Genomic DNA, 9,132 nt, shown 5'->3' on the forward strand with positions numbered 1-9,132 from the left:
AATTCCTCATTTCTCGAAGAGAAAATCTCTCTCTCTCTCTCTCTCTCTCTCTCTCTCTCTCTCTCTCTCTCTCTCTCTCTCTCTCTCTAGAACAACGAATTCCTCATTTCTGAAAGTACAAGAAAGAGAAAATCTCAGGTTCTTCGTCGTACAGTTTGAGTAAATTCCGCATCTGGATAAAATGCATAAGGAATAAAACTTCGTTTCTCCGAACTCGCAAGGGAATGAAATCGGAGATTTTACGAACTGCGCCCGTCTTATTTACTTCGGAGCCGCGGTTCTGTGAAATTCACATCTTACTTCTAAATTCCAAATATCTCTCAAGTGTGCGTTTCTCTGACTAAAATTTCATATTTCTATAAACAACAAATATCTTGCGACAGCTCCTTCATTACATCAATTGCACGGGTAAACTACCTGTTAATTTTTCTTTCATTTATTAATTTGTTCATTTATTTTTTTTTTCTTTTTTAATAAGTGACCTCTTATTTCTGTATTTCCCATTACCTTCTGTTACTTCTTTCTGATGAACACCGTATTCTTTGGAAGATTGAATTTCAAGTCAATGGCCCCTGGCCTTGTTCCATATGAATGGGACTCATCTTCTTAATAATAATAATAATAATGTAAGCGTAATTCTGCAAGACGGTCTTTTCCATTTATATCAACTATTACTTGTAATTGTTAAATATGCAAATTAAAAATTGGAAAAACATCCATCAGCCTAAGGTGTTTTATAAACACGTGAAATCTGTATATCTCATCGAATTCAACAGATTTGCGATATCGTGGTAAATTTCACTTTGTTATAAGAACACTACTGCCTAGTTTTTAGGAAATGTTCAATGAATCTATTCACGTAGCATAGTATGTTGATATCTGGTATAATTCAGAGACCTAGAGTTGTTACATAAATCAGATTGGAAATATGTCCTTCACAGAAATATTATAAACTGCGAGCATAAAAAATAATAAATGGAAAATATTTCGAACCTAAGTAAGCTATGCAAAAATCATTTTTAAAAGGACAAAGCATTAATTATATATATATATATATATATATATATATATATATATATATATATATATATAAAACATATATATAATATATATACATAGATAAAAAAATATATATATATATATATATATATATATATATATATATATATATATATATATATATACCAGTACATATATACAATATAATGTTCATGTGATTACATGCGTTCGAATCAATAAATGCATGTGAAAAATAAGGTACGTTGATAATACATGCCTTTTAATTTTGCATTTACTACTTGAATCAGGTATAATATAAATCAGAACTTAACACAATACTCTGGATTGTGGGAAATACTCGTAAAAGCATATTATGAACTCCACTCCATAAATTCTATTTCTAAGCACATTAAAAGTCCAGACAGTTTGATTTAATGTATCTGCAACTGCTTCACGTTCCCTCAGAAGCAAATCAGTAAACCGTCAAAATAAACACAAAAACCTTTAAGTGCGACCTTGACCTTACTTGACCTCACTCTGAACATCCACTTTATTAATGGAATACGCAAACCAAAAATGAGGTCTATCTTGTATGATTCAAATTGACTGATTTACGGTTACTAAAACTGGCGTCATGTGCATGATTCAAGAGACGGATTGACAGGTCGGACAGACAGACAGACAGAGAGACAGACAGAAGACGAGACAGACAGGGTCAATTACTTGATGGTCCAGGACGGTTAACAAGAGCAACTCTCCTGCTCCTATTTTATTCTCTGGTCTTCCACAACTAACTTATTGAGGGGCTTTATCCATTTCATTCAGTCAAGCGACAGTCCCGTTTGAGCTGAGCCGGAAACTTTTAGAGGGAAGATGTAAAAAAAATGTGATATTCCCAGTCACTGTGAGAGCGCTGTTCAAGAACTTTTGAAGTCTAATTTATCCACCGACTTCATAATTATTTTTTTTTTTTTTTTCAAAATAAGTTTGAGTCCATTTGATCTCCATTACGATATCATATCAGCAATCCTTTCTCTGAAGTGCAAACAAACATATATTTTAAAGCATACCATATGAAGTCTAATTCATATGGTATGCTTTAAAGTATACGTTTGTTTGCACTTCAGAGAAAGGATTGCTCATATGATATCGTAATGGAGATCATATGGACTAAGAGTTATATAAAAAAAATAAATTATGAGGTCGGTGGATAAAATCCCTAGAGCAAGATTCAAGACATTAAACACACGAGGAGACATTACTTCAGAATCTGCATATTTGTAAACACTGAAAATACAGAGATATAGAATACAGAGAAGCGCTGGGACCTAGGAGGTCATTCAGCGCTGAAATGGAAACTGACAGTAAAAAGGTTTGAAAGGTGTAACAGGAGAAAACCTCGTAGTTGCACTGTGAATTAATTGTTAGGAGAGGGTGGAAAGTATGATGGAAGGAAGAGAATATAAACGAAGGTACAGTAAAAAGAATGAAAGGGGTTGCAGCTAGGGCCGAAGGGACGCTGCAAAGAACCTTGAAGTAACGCCTACAGTACAAAAGCTTTTCAAAGGATCTGATAAAGATTTATTTTCCTTGCCATGACAACGTCAATATATAGACAAAGTTTACCTATGTTACCAATATTCAAACATTTGCTAATGGAATCTAAAAGCCCCATCTTGCACTTTCACGTCGAGTAATCCAACTTGCACTGATTTACACATACACATATATGCATACGTAAATACATGTGACCAATAGTCCCTCCGATTATTACTACAACTCAAGAAAATACCGGGGCAACCGGACCACGCGACAGCTTATTTCCACCGTTATTTCTTGTTCTATTCCTCATTTCCATAAAAGTATAATGAAGTTAATAAGGGGTATAAAATAAATCCATCACAGCGTAATCTGGTATTACTCCTGCATCCTAGCAGCTTAAATATACAAACTGTCTACGTGAAGTAAATAAATAAATATATATATATATATATATATATATATATATATATATATATATATATATATATATATATATATATATATATATATATATATATATTTATATGTATACATATAATACATATATATATATACATACATAATATATATATATATATAGTGTATATATATATATATATATATATATATTATATATATATATATATATATATATATATATATATATATATATATATATATATATATATATATATATAAAATCTATATGTGTGTCCTACGACTGAGAAGAGGAGCAAAATAAGCAAGGAATATTATTTTTTTCTCTTTGTCTGATATGATTAGTATCATCCACCCTACAGGGACGAAAAGGAAAAAATGGACGCTGATATTGGAACCTGCGTCCCACAAAGCAAACACAGGGAATGGGATGAAAAAGAACCTGTGGCAGCAAATCAAACTTCCCTATCCGATACACGAGTGTACCTTGTATGTCTGTGCGTAAACACAAGTATTTTCTATAGCTGTAAGGAGTTAATGAATCATAATAGATACGCGCACACACACCCACAATTATATATATATATATATATATATATATATATATATATATATATATATATATATATATATATATATATATATATATATATATATATATATATACATACATGAATGTATATAATATAAAGATGTATATATTATACTATATATATATATATATATATATATATATATATATATATATATATATATATATATATATATATATATATATATATATATATATATAACGGACACACAACACTTTCGCATAATAATCCACACATATCATTCAATATCCAGTTTACTTTACAATGGTAGTAACTCACACCAAGGGGAATTAAAACTGCAAATGGCATCTGCCCCCAGCCAGGATTTGATCCTGGGCCTTCCGGTTAGATATAGTGGTAGATGTCGATCTGACCGTTCGGCCTGGGTAGGTGCAATTATCAGTGCAATTCCCTTTTTTTCTGTAAGTTATTTCCAAGGTATAGTGGATTTGATATTATGTGATATCTATGTCTTTATATTGAACACTGTTTTTCCTGCCATATGATCTATAGCAGTGCATCCATCAAGTAAGATTAAATAACATGTCAGCTTAAATGCAAAAAATTATAGAATTTAAAAGGTTAATTATTTTTTGGTTCTGTAGCTTCTTCTTGTGTGTTTCCAAGCCCTCACAGCGAAGAACCTATTGCTAGATCCTAAGTTGCAGTTGATACAACCTGCACACTCAAACATAAACTATGTCAGAACACTAGTTGCAATGAATGAGTTGTTGACCTTGAAATTATCATAGAATACTGTTCATACTTTTTTTAATTGTTCTCCTTGATACAACATTTTTGATAGAAGAGAACTGAATATAGGCCAAGCACTGGGACCAATGAGGTCATTCAGCGCTGAAACAAATTGACAGTAAAAGGTCTGAAAGGTGTAACAGGAGGAAAGCCTCGCAGTTGCACTATGAATCAAGTGTTAGGTGAGGGTGGAAAGTAAGATGGAAGAAAGAATATGAAAGGAGGTACAGCAAAAGGAACGAAAGGAGTTGCAGCTAGGGGCCGAAGGCACGTTGCAAAGAACCTTAAGTAATGCCTACAGTGCCCCGCACGAGGTGCACTGACGGCACTAACCCCCCTACGGGAAGAACCTGAGAGAGAATGTACTGGTGTTTTTCTTACTGACAGTAGCGATCTAATGAAAGATATTTTCTTTATGTATCTTTGGCACCCGATATAAAATCCCCGAGCTTGTACTCGTTACGCATATTTCTATATATTTATGTTTAGCGATAATTCCCATCTTCAAGCAATTACAGTTCTTCATTGGCGGGGTGGGTAGAGCTCTCGGCTAGCACGCTGTAGGCCCAGCGTTCGACTCTCCGACCGGCCAATGAAGAATTAGAGGAATTTGTTTCTGGCGATAGAAATTAATTTCTCGTCATAATGTGATTGGGATCCCACAATAAGCTGTAGGTCCCGTTGCTAGGTAACCAGTTGGTTCTTAGCCACGTAAAATAAATCTAATCCTTCGGGCCAGCCCTAGGAGAGCTGTTAATCAGCTCAGTCGTCTGGTTAAACTAAAATATACTTAACTTTTTTCCATGCAATAACGTGTGGTTAAATGGATCCTCTACGTTTTTTCCTCTAGAAAATTGTTCTTCCCAAGGAAATATTAATTTTTCTAAGTGGATCATCAACATTTTCTTCATCAGCAAAAACTGCCATTCCCAGGGACACTTACTTTTTTTTTTTTTAGGATCCGTTGGGCTCACTAAAACTGTGCCTCTTCCCTAGTGCGGCATGCATTTGATCGAGTATTTTTCCTATCCTCTCTTTTTCAGGACTTGCATGTCCTCTTTACAGCAGAATTTCATTTTGACTTCAGTTCTTGGTATATACAGGGTATTGCGGTATAACTGTTTCATGCGTTTGTAATCCACCTCATTTGTCTCTCCTTGGTTACTAACAATTATTTTAACAGCTAAATGCTACTTGACGTAAAGTTTCAAAGTGTGGTGTCGCCCTAAGTACTTAATTATCCTCTCTCCTCTTCCAGAAACTATCAGAAAATTATACATTGCTTTTATTTATGCCGGCTGTTGGAGGTTTATATAATCCCAAGAAAAAACAAAGTTTAACATGCGTTACGAATGTATCTTTGCATTTCTCAAAACTGTTAAATGTTCCAAGTGGAAAATATAGTCCCAAACTAACAACTCTTAAGCTGTTATTATTAGTGTTGTAATAATTTAAAACAACTGTATAGACTGCTCTGCTCCTCCCTTTTCGATTGTAGGAACTTTCCAATAACAACCGTAAAAGAAGAATTCATCGAAACCGAGTCAACTGATGAAAGTGACAAATTCCTGAAATGAAATTGACAATTCAGCCTCGAGCTTTGCTTCTCAGACCTCCGACAAGTTTTTATAGCTCACAAAAGAGAACAGGATAAAGATGGCTTCCAGCCTCACAACCTTCCCCCATTCTCTCTCTCTTCCCTCTCCGTCTCCCTGATAATAAAGAGACTCCGCCAAGATCTAATAACAGGAGATAAGAAGATCAAATAACTCTGTCCACACACCAACCCCTTTCGCCTCAGTGGATCGACCATAGAGATGAAGTTCTTAAGGCATACAGAAGAAAAAGAACTACCCTTTGACTGCGTATATATACTCTCTCTCTCTCTCTCTCTCTCTCTCTCTCTCTCTCTCTCTCTCCATAAAATTCCACCACTTGCACCATGCAATTGTGTGCTTTCGGCAAACCTTATTTTGTAATTATAGCATGGCAAAACTGTTGGGAGAAAGAATATGTATTAATAACGTTATCTCTTTTATCAAAGAAGGTGGTCTTCTCAAATACATTTGACAGCTGTGCTGTCTTAGTATATACATATTTTTTTTAAGTTATACTTTTTTTATCGGATCAAATTTATTATTAGTTCTTTTTAGCAGAATTTTATATATTTATTTATCTATTTATTTTAGCTAGTTTGCTTTTTTGTTTTTTCTTTTTAATCAAATTTATTTGTAGTTCTGTTTACCAGAATTTTATTTTTAATTTTTATAACATACTATAAAAGTGAAATGATCACATTTAGTATACGGCGTCAGTGACCCTGCTAGTTGTGACGCCAGACAACCCACAATCAATCAGTCAATCCACTTTTACTCCCTCAAAAATATGTATCCAAATTCGCGCTTTCAGTACAAACCACTCGTTTGAAAAAATGAATCGAAGCATAAGCAAATAAATCCCAAACCTTAATACGTAGCCCTCGTTTCAATGTCGTCCTTAAAACACTCATTCCTGACACACATTCTCTGCCCGCTTCCATCATACCTGATATCCTCTGTGACACTATATCCTCATCCTTTCCTAAAAAACATCTAAGCATTTTTTTGCTCCCATCCTCTCACCTTCCCTATTACTGCGTGCTTACAGGAGGTTGCTCTCTGCTGATCCTCAATGTCACAGCATCCATTATTCGGGTCCTTTTCCTCTCCGCTTTATCGTCTTCTTTTCTTAAAACCTTCATCTTTCCCTACCGAAATTTTCCGGTTTATTTTTCACCCATGTTTTTCACTCCCTCTTTTGCATATTTTGGCATGAATTTTTTTTTTTTTTTTTTTGCCTGTCTCTTCCTTAATATATCGAGTCGTTGTATGCAAGTAGAACAAAATAAGAGCAATTTGTTAAATTCGTAAGTTCATTCAACGAACGTAGCAGCTCCCGGAAGCTGTTTGTAAAGGATTAAATAATTTCTTGTTTCAGGAAATTGGGCTGACAACATCAAAGCTCATCGCCACTGCAAAGTTTTGTGTGTATATATATATATATATATATATATATGTATATATATATATATATTATAACCATTTCCACTGACAGGAAATGGAGTGGCTCCAGAAAATTGTAACACAACAGTCACTTCTTAATAAGGGAGACAAAAGTTGCCCTCGTCTCTGACACACTTTTACACCAAATCAGTCCTTCTCCAATGGTAATTCTAACAGTGGCTTCCCTTACATCATTAGCACATTCAGTAACTCAAAAACTCACTTTCTATAACATATCCTCAACAGCCTGCATCACCTCCCTATCAGTTCTGTCATAGGATTTTTCTTGGTCCAAACTTTCCCTTACGTGCACAGCAACCTCAATTTTGCATGTGATCTTTAGCAGGTGTCTTTAACAAGCACTTGTCAGAGTATTTCTGAATGTCAGAGGAATCATTCTTGGCATGTTCTTTGATGACATACCTACTGCCAAGTCGCCTGCCCTTTCACTGCCTTTGAAATCGAGTTGTGAGGCTGACCATTAAAAAATTAACTTGTCAACCAAAACAAAACTGAAAATTTAACGTTTCCGTGGCCATTTGGTGCTTAATCTACTCTGAATTCCCGTAAGGAGTGTAGTCGACCCATGGCATCATGATCTGGTTGTAGTAAACTGATGTGGAATATTCTTCGTTGAATGAAAACATCGTTAGCATTTCTTCATGCTTCCCCTTCTGTTATGGAATTTTCTTGTTACACGAGTTTCCCCTGTTCCCATACGTCTCCATTACGCACAAGCTGTTATTCGACAATTATAAGCTATCATCCTCTTCATAGACTTTTCTATGACCTGTGTTCGAGAACTTGTAAACGGTAATTTGGATAACATACAAATCAAGAGCATCGAGGATCGTTCGAGTGATGCTCGCCCTTGATGAACAAAGAGAAATCAGTGTATTGCAGCTTTTAATCAAACTTCGAATGAGGTAACCAATGTTCTGAGACATTATCATCCTTGCGTTTGATGGTGGAATCTCTCCCGGAATGTGGGATGTTTTTTGCTAAATTTGGGAGTAAAGGTCTCCATATTATGACAAAAAAATGCCAGAGAATCTTAGGAGATATAATATTTTCCCCTGTCTTCTTTTTCCTCTCCCCTAGAGATATCGCTAATTATATCATGGACTCCTATCGCATACCGCTACAAAAACCCGTTCATTTCGAAGTACAACAAACCTCTTTCCTTTTTTCTAACCCTTACACACCCCACCCCTCTCCTTCTCTTTCTTATTGTTTCACAATATGATTTCTCAATTCTTTCGTGGGTTTCTCTTCAACTTTAAATCTTTATTCCACTGTTTTTGTTTTCGCTTAATCTTTTTCTCCCCGTTTTCTATATCTTAATTACTGGGTATCTCTTTTCAGGGCTTTCTATCTTCTCAGTCATAGTTCTTGTCACTTTTTCCTTTTATCATCGTTTTCTCAACTTTATTTTCGGCTCAACATGAGGTATGGTGCCAGCCACGGCAATGGCGAGTGGTAGTTAAAATCGGTTATGGGAGATAACTGATTAATTTTTGCTGTTCAAACGGCATTCCACAGTTAAAGTGAATAATAATATTCCACTGATCAAGCTCCTGATGTATCTTTTATGCACTCTTCTTCTTCTTCTTCTTCTTTCGACCTTATTAATCCCACTGTATAGCAGGGTCGGCCGCTCGAGTACTCCATCTGTTTCTATTCCTTGCATCTTCTTCCTCCCCCGCCCTTCTCCCACCTCACTCATATCCCTCCTCACCACATCCATCCATCTCATCCGCTGATGCCTCACACTCCTCCTCCTCCCC

The sequence above is a fragment of the Macrobrachium rosenbergii genome, chromosome 41 (assembly GCF_040412425.1).
Source record: "Macrobrachium rosenbergii isolate ZJJX-2024 chromosome 41, ASM4041242v1, whole genome shotgun sequence".
In the NCBI taxonomy this organism is placed as follows: Eukaryota; Metazoa; Arthropoda; class Malacostraca; order Decapoda; family Palaemonidae; genus Macrobrachium; species Macrobrachium rosenbergii.